This window comes from Pistacia vera, unplaced genomic scaffold (assembly GCF_008641045.1).
Source record: "Pistacia vera cultivar Batoury unplaced genomic scaffold, PisVer_v2 Contig757, whole genome shotgun sequence".
Lineage (NCBI taxonomy): Eukaryota > Viridiplantae > Streptophyta > Magnoliopsida > Sapindales > Anacardiaceae > Pistacia > Pistacia vera.
This window is the reverse complement of record NW_022196620.1, coordinates 572,562-588,510: the sequence shown is the minus strand read 5'-3', so window position 1 is coordinate 588,510 and position 15,949 is coordinate 572,562. Positions and strand designations below refer to the sequence as shown.

Sequence of the window (15,949 nt, the reverse complement as noted above, 5' to 3'; positions counted from 1 at the left end):
CTAGCTGAATCTGACCGGTAGTGCACAAATCTAACATTTTCAGGCTAGATTAAGGCCAAAGATCTGGTCGTTGACAGCTAAATCTTTGGCCGTAGCTAGTCGTTAACGACGACCAACCATATGTTGATCGTCATTGACGAGCAACTACGGCCAGATCTTTTCCGACTAGATCTATCGTAAATCTAACCGGAAAAGGCCATATCGAAGCACGACTGACAAGATCCAACCGATCATGCGCCGATACGACCACTCCAACCACCCTCCAACGGTGGTGGCCGACTGTCCGTATTTTTTGGGTGGATTGAAAGTGTTTTTGTTAACTTTTAATATTTTATTATAGGAGTGTTTAATAAATAAATAAATATAAAAGGTATTTTTATTAGTTTTCAAATCTTACATCGTAATACCCGTCTAATTCAACTTTTTTTAACTTTTTTCACAAAACTTTTCTAAAAAGTGTGAAAAAGTGAACCAAACAGAACCTATACTTATCGACTTTCTTAATCTTTTTTCTTATAAAAATTAAAAAACAAAAAAATTGATTTCTAATTAATAAAGTTATCATGTGATTTACATCAGTTTCCCCCTCGTGATGAGATGATCAATAGAGATAACTGAATATTCTTAATTCAATACATACTCCTATAACCTAATAGAAAAAGTGAACTTGGAAGGAAATACAAATGAATGGAGCTAAAGATTTGTAACATCAAGAAACTAATAACTCACTGTCAATCCACATCGTATGGCTCCACAGGCAATTTTGTGCTTCCATGCAAACAGCCACGGTTCGTGCAAAGTTCTTCGTTGAGCCGCAGTCAATGACTGTGCTGCTTGTTCTTTGAATGGGTTATCAGTGGTTGTCTATAACAACGATAAACCATTCACTTATCAGCCTTGGTTTTGGAGGGAAAATGTAACCAAAGCCAATTTTTCCCTCCAAAGCCAATGATGAGACTATTTTGTTACCAAAACAGTTGACTGAAGAAAAGCCAAACGGTTCTTTGTCAGATTTATTTTCTCTTCTGCTTCTGCTGCTTTTTCTTGAACTCCTCGAACAACATCCTCGGGAGCTTTTTCTATGAACTGCATAGAGCAAAAACTGTTACATAAATGGAGCGATTCATTTTCCTTATCAAACTCCATAACATATAGAATGAAATATGCTCCGGAGAGGGAAAGGGAACCAGCACTTGTTGCACATATATCATCAAGAAATCAAGAAGATGTGCAACAAAAGCCTATATTCATAGATTAATTAATTGATAGAGATCTAACAATCTCTACAGAGGAATTTGCTTTGTCAATCAGCAGCCATCTTTCCACCAAGAGATAGCCAACAAAATCTTCTTTATTTGAATTATATATCTATATCTATATATTATTATTATTTTTTTTTCCTGTTTTTGAAATTAAGTTACACAGCATGAAAGGTCTACCCCTTTTGTTTTTTCAGAAATGGAACTCTAGTTTCACAATTATTGGTGCAAATCTGATCACATTTTGTAGTAACAACACAGACATCCAGGCAAAGCTAGCAACTACTGCAAAAAAAATTTGATGAGCCCTTTTTCTAATTAGTTCTAGTGTATGGGCCTTGAGCTTTGTGTATCTAAACGTAATGTTTGGCAATATTTGTGCATGTGAATTCTCCTCTAAAAACCACTACCTGAATTTGATGCTATACACGTGCACATGTCCATTTAAGGACATGTAGATAACTTTGTGCTTATGCATGTATTTAAGTATTTGTTACAACAAAGAGAGAATCAAGTCCATACTTTTGGGGAACTGAGGCGAGCTACAAGTCCTTCATACTCCGATCGCATCTTTGAAAGGCGTTTGGAAAGGCGCTGGACTTCAGCAGAAATATCCACCATATCAGCAAGGGGTAGATACGCCTCTAGTCCTTCACTGGCAACAAGGTGAACTGATTGATTTGCATCCCCTGAAGTAAAGTAGCATTTACATACACAATGGTTACACATCCATAAATCAATTACAGCAACTGATACCAGGCAAAGAAAACTGATTTTGGAAGTAAAAATACCAGGAGGAGATTCAGTAAAATGTATATTTTGTAAATCCAGTCTTGATAGGAGAGCTAAAACCTCCTTTTCTTTCTGCATCAAACAAATAATATACAATAAATAAAGTCCCATAACAATGCTTAAACTGCAAACACGCATACGTTAATGTCCATAAACTCAGAGAACAAGACTTTATTTCCAACTTAGCCTTAAGATTTAGCTATTAGCAGTCAGAACTGACTTGGCAATATGGCATGCATATGGGCACAACAAGCTTAATACTGACTGAAATCAGGCTGTGCACAGTAGTAAACAGAAAAAATAATTCCTCCAACAAGATAATGGCCAGGTAACCAGCTGACTTACAGATATATACTGGATGACATCTTCATTTGCAACTATTGATGCAGATATACGCCTAGCTGGTTCAACAGAATATTCAGCTCTAGCATTCCGAATTGCCCTAGTCTATCTCATAAATATAAAAATATTAATGAGAAAAAATAACATTGAAGTTAGAAGGAAAATTCAGGCTTGGAGGTGAAATGAGAGAAACAGAAACAGATTAATAAACTTACCAATGCTTGTAGATTTTCAAATCTTTTTATTGAGTTCAGATTCCTTGGAAGTGAAGTTTGGGGCCAAGACGATACTATAAGGGCTTCTTTCTGTCTTGGAAGTGCCTGTTATAGATTAAAACATAGAGAAGGGTAAAAACATCATACACTGGAAAACAACTCCACTGGGGTAAAAAAGGGATCAAGAATCCATTGAAAGAAAATAAAAGAAAAAGGAAAAGCTATATGTGTCTATTTCATATAACGATAATTCAAAGAGGGTGTTGGCAGGATGTTTCATACCATCTCTTGTTAATTCAAAGAACGATCTTCAATCAGGAAGCAAGACTTTAGAATACTGATTATAACATGAAAAGGAAACAAGATAAAATTTTCTGATGAAATGCAATTTCCTGCTTGCATTACACTTTTAATCATGTTATGAAAGACATGACCAAACAGTTGATGAAATGGAAGGCTTCCAAAGTTTCGTTCCTACCCTGGTTGGTGGCTCATGGAAAGGTTGGTAGAGCTAACGCTATTCAGTAATGGTGACCTGATCCTTATCTTTCTCCATATTGGTGTGTTATGAATAGAAGGAATGTGGAAAGCTTTAATAATTTACATTGCCCTTTTTTTAAAAACTATGGTTAAGATCTTTAAGGAAGCTGAAATAGCTCAGACGATTCCAGAGTTGTGTTGCATTATTATTTAACATCAAAACACATTTGGAGACAAAGTTTTGGATTATGAGATGCTATATTTTGGCTAATGTCTACTTATTTGGTGTGAGAGGTGGAAGAGGTCAAGAATATGGGATATAACAAGTGTTCTTGCTTCCCTGCACGCTTTAGTTACAACACAATTTCAGGTGATTTCTTTCCTATTTATTTATAGAGATTAAAAATCTGCAGTGGTTTAATTTTCTTTTTCCTTTAAATCTAAGATGTTATGTTGTCTTCCTTTTGTATCTTATTTTTCCATTCCTTTCAAGGGACCTGTATTTCACTTGAACAATAATGTAACTATTTGTTTAATTAAATCTTTTTTGTTTCTTTATCCAAAAAAAAAAAAAAAAAAGAAGTAAAAAGACCAAAATGGCCAAAACAGAAACTATAATAACAATCTGAATTTGCTTGTTTTGAGACAGAATTAATGATTTCACAAAGATAAAATAATCATTACAGAACAGCTTTGTTAATTCATTTTTACTGCTCTCTAACAAAAATGTGTAGTAGTGCCTAAGAATGTATTCAAATGCCATTTGCTAAAGAGTCTAGTAGAGAATCAAAAATCAAGTTTTAGTAGTTATATCAGAAGTAATCTATTTCACGATTTTTGCTCCATTTTATGTTAGCTTTATTACATTGAAGGAATTTAAACCTTTTTTCCCCCTTTTGTCAAAGTTACTTGTGCCTTGGTCACAATCATAATGAGACCCTGTGTTTTCTTGGGAAGACTTGATGAATACAAAATAATTAATATTGGCCTTTCACATGATTCCTCTTGTTTTCTCCCATTTCTAATTCTTCTACTTTATCTCCACTTTCTTAGTCTCTCCTACCTCTCCAACAGTATGTTCACACTAAGAAATCAAGTTCCATTAAACCATCTCTAAATCTAAATATATAATGCAAAAAGATATCGTTGCCTTTTGATTTCTTGTACTTCCTCCCCACCCTAAATCCCTCCCTACCCATATACCTAGGCTTATACCAAGGGCCATGCCTTTTGCAAGGAAGCCTATTCCGTCAGGCCACAAAGTCATTGGTAAAAAATAATGAAGCTTTTTACAAGTGAAAGATATGATGATATCATTAAACACTCCACAAGGTCACTAATGAAAAGATTTTAAACCTAGTAAAGATGGGCAAAACTTTAATAACCAATTATTCAGCAAAAATCTAATAACAAACTTTAATCATAAATGATAAGATTCCACTTCAAATTTCAAAGAATTTCCTAAAGTACTAAAAAAACTAATTACCTGCCACAGTTCCTCAGTCACAAATGGCATGAATGGATGTAGCAATTTTAGTATGTTTTCAAAAACATACAATAGAACTGCCTGTGCTAGTAAAGCCTCTGAATCACGTCCCGAGTGGTACAGGCGAGCTTTACTGGCTTCAATGTACCTGTAAAGGGGAAAAATAGTCAATCTTAGCAACATGAATATTTATGAACCATTTATTTAAAACTTTTTAAAAATTTGTGAAGGGTAACCTAAAGATTTTGCCATACTCATATTTTCCACCATGTTGAAAAGACTTATATATACCAACTTCAACTAATAAATGTATATCCTAAGAAGATATACCCCATAAGTTTTTCCAACCATTATTTAGTGAGCGCACACTCACATGCACAGGAATATTAGGCATAAGAATGGTTAAACGGAAGACTAAGAGAATATAACAACATACAAATCATATTGTCCCATAAAATTACTGTTAAGTTGTTGAAAATACCAATCGGCATAATCGCTCCAAAAGAAATCATATGTTTCTCTTCCAACCTCTCCAAAGAAAAATTTTTCATAGCTTGCAGTGACTGTATCAATAAGCATATGGAGTTTTGAGACCTGAAAATTAAACGCAGTTAACTGATGTGTTTTTTATATAATCATTCTTCAGTCAACAACACCAAGAAATGGATAAACATTGCAATGAAATTACTCGGTTTAATTGCAGACCATAATGCATAGCTTTGACAATCCAGAAAAATATCCCATAATGATTTCTTACCAGCCACGATGCTGGTATGGTGGCACCATGGAGGGACTCTTCTTTGTAACAACTGAAAAGGAAAAAAAAGAGTAGTCGTAAGTTAAAGAATACGAATACATGCCTTAAACAATTACATATGCTGCAACAGGAACAAGTGACACTCCTCATCCCAAAAGTTATTACATATTCCTAATCCCAATGACATGGCTATTACTCGTTGATGGAATGATGTGGTAGTCATGAGAACTATAACTATCAATTAATTGAGAACTTTTTGACCTGTTATCGAAACAATATTATTCAGTGGAGAATTAAAAAGTTTTCGGTGAAACTTAAAACCACATAAGTCTTTCCGTATTTAAGCCGCATATAAGGGAGGTTAGTACATAAGAGATAGATAATTGAGGGTGAACTTAAAAAAATGTAGTTCAGCACCCATTCAAATACTGGAAAATCTGCATCACAGAAAAAGGGGAATGAAGTTTTAAGTTTGTTGCCAGTTTCTTTCCTTTTTCTGTTTTTTCAAGGAAAAAAAAAAAAAAATTTACATGTGTATTTCTCACTCATATTCATACTGATCATGCCTGTCTGCGAAGCATGATATACTAAAGGAATAAGTTAATGACCATACTCCTGTGTGGAGAAAAACTTACAATTTTCAAGCCATGTGATACAGAAGAAATGATGTATCTTCTACTAATCCAATCTTATTCCGAAGCATGCTATTGAATAAAAAAGTCATGTGAAATTCTCATATGGTTGGTGATGTTGTTGATCATTTCGGAAATGGAATATATTTCTTCTTTGTTAGTAAATCTATCTTCCTTTAGTTGAAGGACCATTCATCTCTCTGATTCCTAAAAATGTAAGGATAAACAAACCTTATACGCTAGAATAGTTTTCCCAAGCAGATGTACACTTCTGACTTGGCAATTTCTGCAAAAAAACTTGCCAGCATTCCATAATTTGTTTGGTAAACCGCCTTGTTTGAGTGTCATCTCTCTGTAGACAAACTTGAGATCCTGGAAAGAAAGCATGAGAAATCAATGACAGGCCAATACTTCATACTGAGACTCATATGTGTGTAAAAGCAGCCCCTCCACAGATGCAGATTTTCATTATTACTATTGACATGCAGCCTTAAGTTGCGTTTGAAAGAACTAGAAAAAGGAAACAACCTACCACAGCCAAAGCAAGGTGACCGTAAGGCATCTGTGCCAAACCCTTGATTGTATCAAGTGACTCTATCACATTCCCCAAGTTTTTGACATTTTTCCTCCCCTGACATCACTTAGCATTACAACTCAAACTAGCCATTTTGAAGAACAGAATTGCCACTTACAACTAGATTGAATATCAATGTTGAACCTGTGCTTTGTGTTGTGAAAAGTACTCACTTGGGAGTCTCGGATCAGCCCGTGAAGATAACAAGAAAATGGAAACAGTCCCCGTGAACTCAATTCCCATCATGACCATTCTTGCCACCCAAAAGAACAATATGTCATGTGCCTGCCCCAAACAAGAGATAATGTTTCAACCAACATCTTCAGATCAAAGTTTAAATTCAAGCACCAGTTACGCATCTGTTATGTTACCAAAAGAAGAATATCATTTTGGATAGTTCTAAGAAACAACAGAGTGGCCAAACAAAGCATAAGAGATGTGCCTGCTTCACCAGAGATATTAAATCGTGTTAATGCTACATTGGTGGCGTCAACTTCTCATTTTACATTCTAATTTGCCACTCATGATCTATTATTTACAGGGGCTTTTCACGATATCCCTCATGTTAAGTATCATTCCAACATATTAATCTAATTTATGTATCTTAGGAAATTAAAGGATGTCCATTTCAAACAATAACCCGTCCATAATTCATGTTACTTGGAAGTACAAACTCATTCCACGCTCTGCTTGGTAAATCAATGGTCCCATCAGAGTGCATAATCTTAAAATAGCCATATTTCTTCATCAAAAAAACATAAATCAATTTGCAATCACAAGTCCCACAAAGAAAATCAAGGTAACAGTAAACGATACATACCCAGTTTCAAGCATTGTTGTCGGATAAAACTTCTCAAAGTCTTCCGGGACCAACTCTGCCACCCAAGAGTACTGAAAGGCCACCAGCGCACTGAGAGATAAGAAGCACAATATATGTCTCCAAAGATATAATTATTATATACGAAAAACTATAACTGTGTAACTGCATTCACAGAGAGGGTTGTGATGTCGCACGAACCACTGCAAACAATACTCTTATCTGAGCTTTCAATGTTTCCATCGAATTTTGGAGTATGAAAAATTAAGCTTGACGAAATACTGTATCACTTCACTTTGGTCCAACTAAAATACCTTTATTTATTTTATTTTTTCTGTATCTAAAGTTTTAACCCAAAACTATGAAACCAAGTAATGACCATCTAATCCCTATATTAAGTAATCAGTTACTCCTTATTTATTTGATAGCTACTTTTCTTGCACAAATTTCTCATTCTACATACAAGCGACTAAACCCAATCTACAAACTTAAAATTTTAGGCCAACTCCTAGTCGTTTCTTTCTTTAAGAATTTGTATTACTTGAAGGAGCCTACTAAGAAATCGTGCTCAATTCTAAGATCGAAATTAAGGCTGACACAAGCCATTATGGCATCAATATTAAGTATAACAATGCCAACTACACAAGCACTTATAGTGCATCAATTATTAGTATAATAATGCCAACTAATTCCCAGACATTTGGGAATATCCATCTTTCATTGGACAAATATTTAGGCAAAAAGTGCCTTCCCCTTTTCGTATATTGTAAAAATTTCAATCATAGCAGCCTACGTACCTAATAAAAATCATTATTCAGAAATTAATAAAATATATTTCGCCCAACTTAAAGGTTTCATTCACAATCTGGTGAACAAGTACAAAAATTTTTATTATAGCTAATTTCGAGAAATTGTTCATGCACCTCTGACCAAAGCTTTATCTAACATTTTTCAAGATATTTATTATCAAATGAAACTAACACAGACTGCAGGAAGATCTTCATACAAAACTATTTCATGATAATAAGAAATAAGGGAATCAGGAGGTACATAAGAGGAGAATGTGAGTTCTTCTAAATAACAACGAAGGCTTCAGCAAGGACAGAAATGGCAAACATAGATCTAGAAAATAATGCAGCTTTTTTTATGGGTGGGCTAAATGTGTCTTAAGGCATATGTGAGGTTACAAAAGTACATATTTTTATTGATTTCAATACTTGAAAAATGTCTTTCTGTATCTCTTAAACAAAATGAATGTCAATGAAAAGGTTTGTTTTTTTAGTGGTCTTAACACATCCTTAGGACCATTTTAAGACCATCCTTTTTTTTTTATTTAATCATCAATCATATGTAAGCGTTAAATTCAAGGGAAAAAAAAAAAGAAAAGAAAATCAGGTGTTAAAAATAATAAACACCGCTCAAGGGAGAAGAGCTTATTTTAGCCAGAAGTTGTTTAACAAACCTTGAAAACCAGGTGTCAAGAACATTGATCCTGATATACCTCCATTTTTACCACCATATTTTTCACGAGCTCTTCTCAAGAGCTTCATCAGCATCCCTAGACACTATATTCCTCTTCACAGTCTTTTCCAACAATATACCAAACTGGTAACGTGCCCCCCACCACAGTGCCTCTTATCCACCACTCTTATATATATGATACCAGTGATTGTAAATCTGTAATCAAGAAAAGCTGGCTCTAATGACGCACTAAGAGCACGTTTATGTTTATATTATGGTTAAATAAACAGTTGCGGTAGCTGATAGGCCAAACAAAAGGTAATTGGATTAAGTTTTCGTTTTAAGTGTATAATCAGCATAAATGATGTTGGAAAATCATGGCCAGAGAAGCCAAAATAAGTCCCCTAAGCGTGGATTGTCAACTGGAAACCACAAATAGAGGAGGTTAAGGAAAATGCCGCAAAGAAAAAAGAAAACAAAAGAAAGGTTTTAATCTCGTACCTTCTATCGAAATCAAAATGAAGATACTTACAGTTCAACTCCACATACCTTCTCAAATCTTTCAGGCATAATGGTTAGTTCTCCTTTTTCAACTGCGCGAAGGGCTTTTTCAGCTAAAGGCTCCATGGTTACAAACCACTGCTTACTTACTAGTGGTTCTATTACCTAATAGAAGAAACAAAGAAACATTATTAACAAATTCCATAAAAGAGACATCTATTCTATTCAGTTTTCAACATCTGAAAGGGTGTTAGTCAAAGACATCATTAACATACTTCTCCACCACGCTGGGATCTAGGAACTCGTAAAGTATGAGGCACCTTCTTTACAGCTAGGCCCGTCTCCTCAAGTTCTGACCACAATTTCTTCCGTGCCTCAAACCGATCAAGACCACTAAGGTTCAACAGTCATAGAAATATAATTCAGGTAGAACATAAACAGTTCTCTCCAATTCAATAACTGTTTGACAACCAAATAAAATTATTCTAAAATGATGTAATAATTTTTTTCCAAAGTATTACCAGTATAGTCCAGCAACATCATTAAGTGTCCCATCCTTGTTCATCACATTAAGGATTGGGAGACCAAGTTTTCTTGCAAGGAGGTAGTCACTATGATCATGGCCAGGGCTTATCTTCAATACACCAGTCCCAAATTCTTTATCAACATGCTGCCATCACAAAAAAAAAAAGATCAATAACACAGATATCAGTTATTGCAAAATTTTAAAACAGGGTTTGAAGAACACACAACTGGTAAGTTTGACAACTCCACACCCCCGAAAAAAGAGAAAAATGCCAAGGAAGCTCTCAAATGGAAATGCAACAATCTCAATCAAGGAACAACTAATTGAAGGGCGCAAGGAAATATTACTATGTGATGGACCTAGGGTAACAAAACGGTAAAAGCAAAGGGCAAAAGGGTAAAGGGCGTGAGTAGTTGCTTAGAATCTATAAAAGAGGGACGTGAGACTGGGGTAGGGATATCATTTTTGGATTTGTGGGAATTGTTTTTGGAGGTGCTGACCCTCAAAGTTCAGCTTTATCCGGGAGGAATTGGCCCTCGAAGACCAACATTATTTCTATTTCTCTTTTTTGGTTTTCTTTGTTTCTTTTGGCTGTTGTTGGGTTGTGTTTTGGCTGTTTATCATCTTTGCATCTCTCTTGCTGATTATCAATACATATATATATCATTACCTGGGTATTTTGGCTGCTGGTTGTGTTTGTTCTTCTGGGTTTTATTGGCTGTTGGCTGTTATTGTTAACTATAGGGGTGAGTTTTAGGGGAGGTTTCCATCACTATGCTATCATCATACTAGCAAAATTGAAACAAAATGTAAAACATAATCATAAAAAAATCGGTAAATAAATGCTCTTACCTTGTCACTTAGAATAGGGACATGACGACCATATGTCATAGGTACAATCGCCATCATACCTATATACTTGGCATAACGATCGTCCTGCATAAGAATAATAAAATATGACTTTTCAGACTTGATATATAAAATATGTACAAGTTGGATATGTTGGAGAAATTGAGTGTTGTGAGTGTTTGCACATGTGTTGTACATGAAACATACAGTGTTAAAAACATCTGTGTACTTTTGTAATTTAAGGCATAGTTGACCAGTTTGTGTATGCAGGCACACCAATTTTCTGTGCAATATGCTGACACAATTCATTGGTGTTTTGCGTCAATAAAAATGCCATGAAATACATGGGATAAGGTAATAAATTACACAAGAAAATATTCTATATATCAAGCTAAAACAATGCGGGCTGAAATACCCATAAAAAGACTAGGACAAGCCAAAATTTGGCCAGATACATGTAGGAGAATCTCCATCTGGACCATCATCTGAAACAAATTACTTTTGCCAAGATGACCGCGGAAACAGCAGAAGTTACAAATTGGTAAATTCTCTCAGATGACAAACTTAAGCAACACTATAGTTTGTAGACAAAAAGTTTCAAAGTTCACAGATTCCAGAATGTAGTTGATATGGATAAGATGCAAGACACAACAAGTCTTTTTCTAAATACCTTTGTGAAGAAATATTTTCTTGTATTTTCATAATGAGATGTACAATGAATTTATAGAAAAAACAAAAAACTAATCTAGGAAGAAAATAATTACATTCCTAATATAATTGATCTGATTCCTAACCTAATATAGAGAATAATCTTATTTCCTAACTTCATCAGCTATTTTACACTTCAACACTCCCCCTCAAGCTGGAGCATATAAGTCATATTCACCAAGCTTGTTATAAATAAAATCAACACGAGAATCCTTGAAAGACTTAGTGAGGATGTCTGCTAACTGGTCGTTGGAACTGACATAACTAGTTGCAATATCCCCTGATAGAACTTTCTCTCAAACAAAGTGACAATCTATCTCTATGTGTTTAGTCTTCTCATGAAACACTGGATTTGAAGCAATATGAAAGGCAGCCTGGTTATCATAAAGTAACTTCATTTATGATACTTCGACAAATTTCAACTCTTGAATTAGTTGTTTTAACCAAACAAGCTCACAAGTGGCCACGGCCATTGCACAATACTCTACTTCAGCACTTAACCTTGCAACAACCGCTTGTTTCTTACTTTTCCATGAAACTAGGTTTCCTCCAACAAGGACACAAAAACCTAAGGTAGAACGTCTATCAGATGGAGATCCTGCCCAATCAGCATCTGAATATCCGATAATATGTGAATGGCCCTTATTTTCGTACAGTAAGCCTCTACCTGGTGCTCCCTTGATATACCTTAAAATCCGGACAACTGCATCCCAATGACTATCACATGGAGTTTGAAGGAACTGACTTACAACACTGACAGAAAAGTAAATATCAGGTCAGGTGATGATAAGATAGTTAAGTTTTCCAACAAGTCTTCGATGCCTTCCAGGATCAGCAAGAGGCTCCCCCTGTCCAGGTGAGAGTTTCAAATTAGGATCCATAGGAGAATCTATTGGTCTGCAATCTGACATCCCTGTTTCCTCTAGAATATCCAATGCATACTTCCTCTGAGATAAAACAATACCAGCTTTGGACTAAGCGACTTCTATGCTAAGAAAGTATTTGAGTAGCCCTAAGTCTTTCGTCTGAAAGTGTTTGAACAAGTGTTGCTTCAACTGTCCAATGTCATCTTGATCACTCCCTGTAATGACAATATCATCGACATAGACAACCAGATAGATACATTGCCCTGGTGATGTATGTCTATAGAAAACAGAGTGATCAGACTCACATCGAATCATACCAAACTCTTGAATAACTGTACTAAATCGTCCAAACCGAGCACGAGGAGACTGTTTGAGGCCATATAGAGAATGATGAAGTTTACATACCAAACCAAACTCCTCCTGAGCAACAAAACCAGGAGGTTGCTCCATATAAATATCTTCCTGAAGTTCACTATAAAGAAAAGCATTCTTAATATCCAATTGATGCATAGGCCAGTGTCGAATGGCAGCCATAGCAAACATCAATAGGCCAGTGTCGAATGGCAGCCATAGCAAAGAACAACCGGATGGAAGACATCTTAGCAACAGGATAAAAAGTGTCAAAATAATCTGTCCCATAGATCTGAGTGTATCCTTTGGCCACTAAACGAGCTTTCAGCTGATCAACCTTACCATCTAGACCAACCTTGACAGTATAAATCCACCGACAACCAACAGTCGAATGGCCAGGAGGTAAGGAAACTAACTCCCAAGTATGATTATGATGCAAAGCCGACATTTCATCAACCATTGCCTGACGCCACCCAAGGTGAGAAAGTGCCTTATGAACAGTGCAAGGAACAGAAACAGAAGATAGGGTGGATACAAAGGCATAATATGAAGGATATAAACGATGATAACTCAAAAAATTGTAGATGGGATGAGGGCTGCATGTAGACCGCATACCTTTACAAATAGTAATGGGAAACTGATCAGCTGGAGACAGGATCGTAGCATTGGAGGAATCGAGCACAGGACCTGCAGTGACAGAGATCTCAGGAACAGCAGCGGGAACATCAGGATCATCTGTAAAAGGAACAAAACTATTGTCGACAGGAAGAGTGGTATTAGTACTAGACTGAGGTATCGAAACAGACGAAGGTAGGAAAGCAACGTATGGAATTGGTAGAACATCTAGTATCGGATCAGACTCCATTGGAGGATGAGGAAAAAATGAAGAAGACTCAAAGAACGTAACATCAACAGAGATGAAGTAGCGATGTGTGAGGGGAGAATAACACTTGTAGCCCTTCTGAAGACGTGAATATCCTAAGAAAATACATTTCGTAGACTTGGCTGACAGTTTATCCTGACCAGGAGAGAAAATGTGAACAAAACAGGTGCTCCCAAAGACACGCGGGGGAAGAGAAAATAATGGAGTATCAGGGAATAATATGGAGTATGGAACCTGGTCTTGTAAGACAGAAGAAGGCATGCGATTTATTAAGTAATAGGCGGTTAGAACCGCATCAGCCCAAAACCGGAAAGGGACGTGGCTATGTAAAATAAGAGTGCGAGCAATTTCAATGAGGTGTCTATTTTTACGCTCAGCAATGCCATTCTGTTGGGGATTATAAGCACAAGAAGACTGATGAAGAATTTCCTGAGATGCCATGAATTTAGTAAAGGAATCAGAGAAATATTCACAAGCATTATCACCTCATAATATACGAATGGTACTATTATGTTGAGTCTTAATTTCAGCACAAAATGATGAAAATATGGAAAATAAGTCGGAACGAGAGTGCATAAGAAATAACCAAGTGCAACAGGAATAGTCATCAATAAATGTAACAAAATATTTAAATCCCAAAGTAGAGTTAACACGACAAGGACCCCACACATCTGAATGCACTAACTCAAAGGGGCACGTGGCCGGTTTATTGACATGCTTTGGAAAAGAACTACGAGTATGCTTTCCAAGCTGACACGACTCACAACTCAAGGACGATAATTTAGATAGACCTGGGATAATTTTCTGAAGTTTGGAAAGACTAGGATGGCCCAAACAATTATGAAGGAGATCCGGAGACTCAGAGAAAATGCATGCTGTAGATGGGATATGGAGATGATAGAGACCCTGTGACTCACGTCCTGTGCCAATCATCCGTCCCATGTCGCGATCTTGTATAGCAATAGAGTCCGTATCAAAACGAATACAGTAATTTAAGAAGCAGGTAAGTTTACTGATAGACACGAGATTAAATGGACATTTGGGAATATAAAGCAGAGAGTCTAATGCTAAGGAGGGGAGGGGTTTTGCACATCCAATAGCTTGAACATCGGCTTTAGACCCATTGGCTAAAGTAACAAGAGGTAAAGATACAGTATTTGTCATCTGAGTAAGTAAACGAGGGTTACCAGAAATATGATCCGATGCACCTGAATCTAGGACACAAGATCCTAAAGCAGAAGACTGAGAAAGGCAAGCAACTGAATTACCCGTTTGAGCGACGGAGGCAATGGATGAAGAAGACTGCTTACTAGCCTGCTACTATAAGTATTCATCATAATCAGTACCTGTGAGAGTTAAGGAGGGCTGAGCTGGCACTGTAGAGGACTCAGAATGAAGATCAGAGTGATTAGCCTGAGCAATATTAGCAGTTCGGGTAGGTCGACCATGTAACTTAAAACATTTCTCTCTGGTATGCCCCCACCGATGACAGTAACTACCCTTGGGCTTTCCTCTGCCACTTTGATCGCCCTGTTATCGAAAAGTGTGGGACTGAGAAACAAGGACCGAAGAGTCACCTGGGGAATGCACAGTAATAGGGGAGGAAACCCGAAGTAATCTGGCAAACACTTCATCAAGGGAAGGCACAGTGGATCCAGAAAGAATTTGATCTCGAACAGGTGTAAGATCTGGACCTAGAGCTGTAAGTGTCAAGACCATAAAGAACTTGTCTCGTTGAGCCAAATCTTTTACCGCAGATTTACCAGCTAGTAACAGCAGATTGAATTCTGTCTTAAGGGAAGCCATATTNTACGATTGTGATAGTGTGATGCTGTTGAATTTATATCCTCTTTTAATCTTTAATTGAACTGAAATTTTCAAGGATCTTGTGCCACCTAATCATTTTTAGTGGCTTAGATTTGTTTAAAGTTAATCACCAAAACATTTAACTTTGAGCAACCCTAAATATAAACATCTGTACTGTGAACAGTTAAATAACTTTGCTAAAGTTCATTTATCTTTGGGGTCATATCATATAATATTTAGTAGCTGTGGATTCTACTAATTAGGCTTAGTTTTTAGAAATAATTTTATTTTAAACTATGAGTTTTGAAGATTATAAAAGGAAAGCATAATGAAAAAATAAAATAAAATTAGGGTAAATTAATTAAAAATATAAACATATAACTTGAATATAGAGATTCATACTCCCAAACGTTATCATTTATTGTAATCTCATCTCAATTTATCATTTAATGATTAACAGTTTGAGATTACAGTTATCCTATTTTTATGTGCTATGTTATCACATAAGGTTTTTTCAAATGGAGCTTGGATGTTCAACCATATATTATTTAATTAACTTCTCTCAATCAGTCTTTTAATAACCAACTTAGGGTGAAACTCGGCAAAGTGGCCAGGTTGGAATTGAGTAATTGACTAGTTTAACT

At 36.0% G+C, this 15,949-nt stretch overlaps 1 pseudogene; it reads right to left on the bottom strand.

Annotated features, from left to right (window-relative positions):
- Window positions 1–522: 522 nt before the first annotated feature.
- On the bottom strand, window positions 523–13,366 carry LOC116115957 (annotated as a pseudogene).
- Window positions 13,367–15,949: the final 2,583 nt, after the last annotated feature.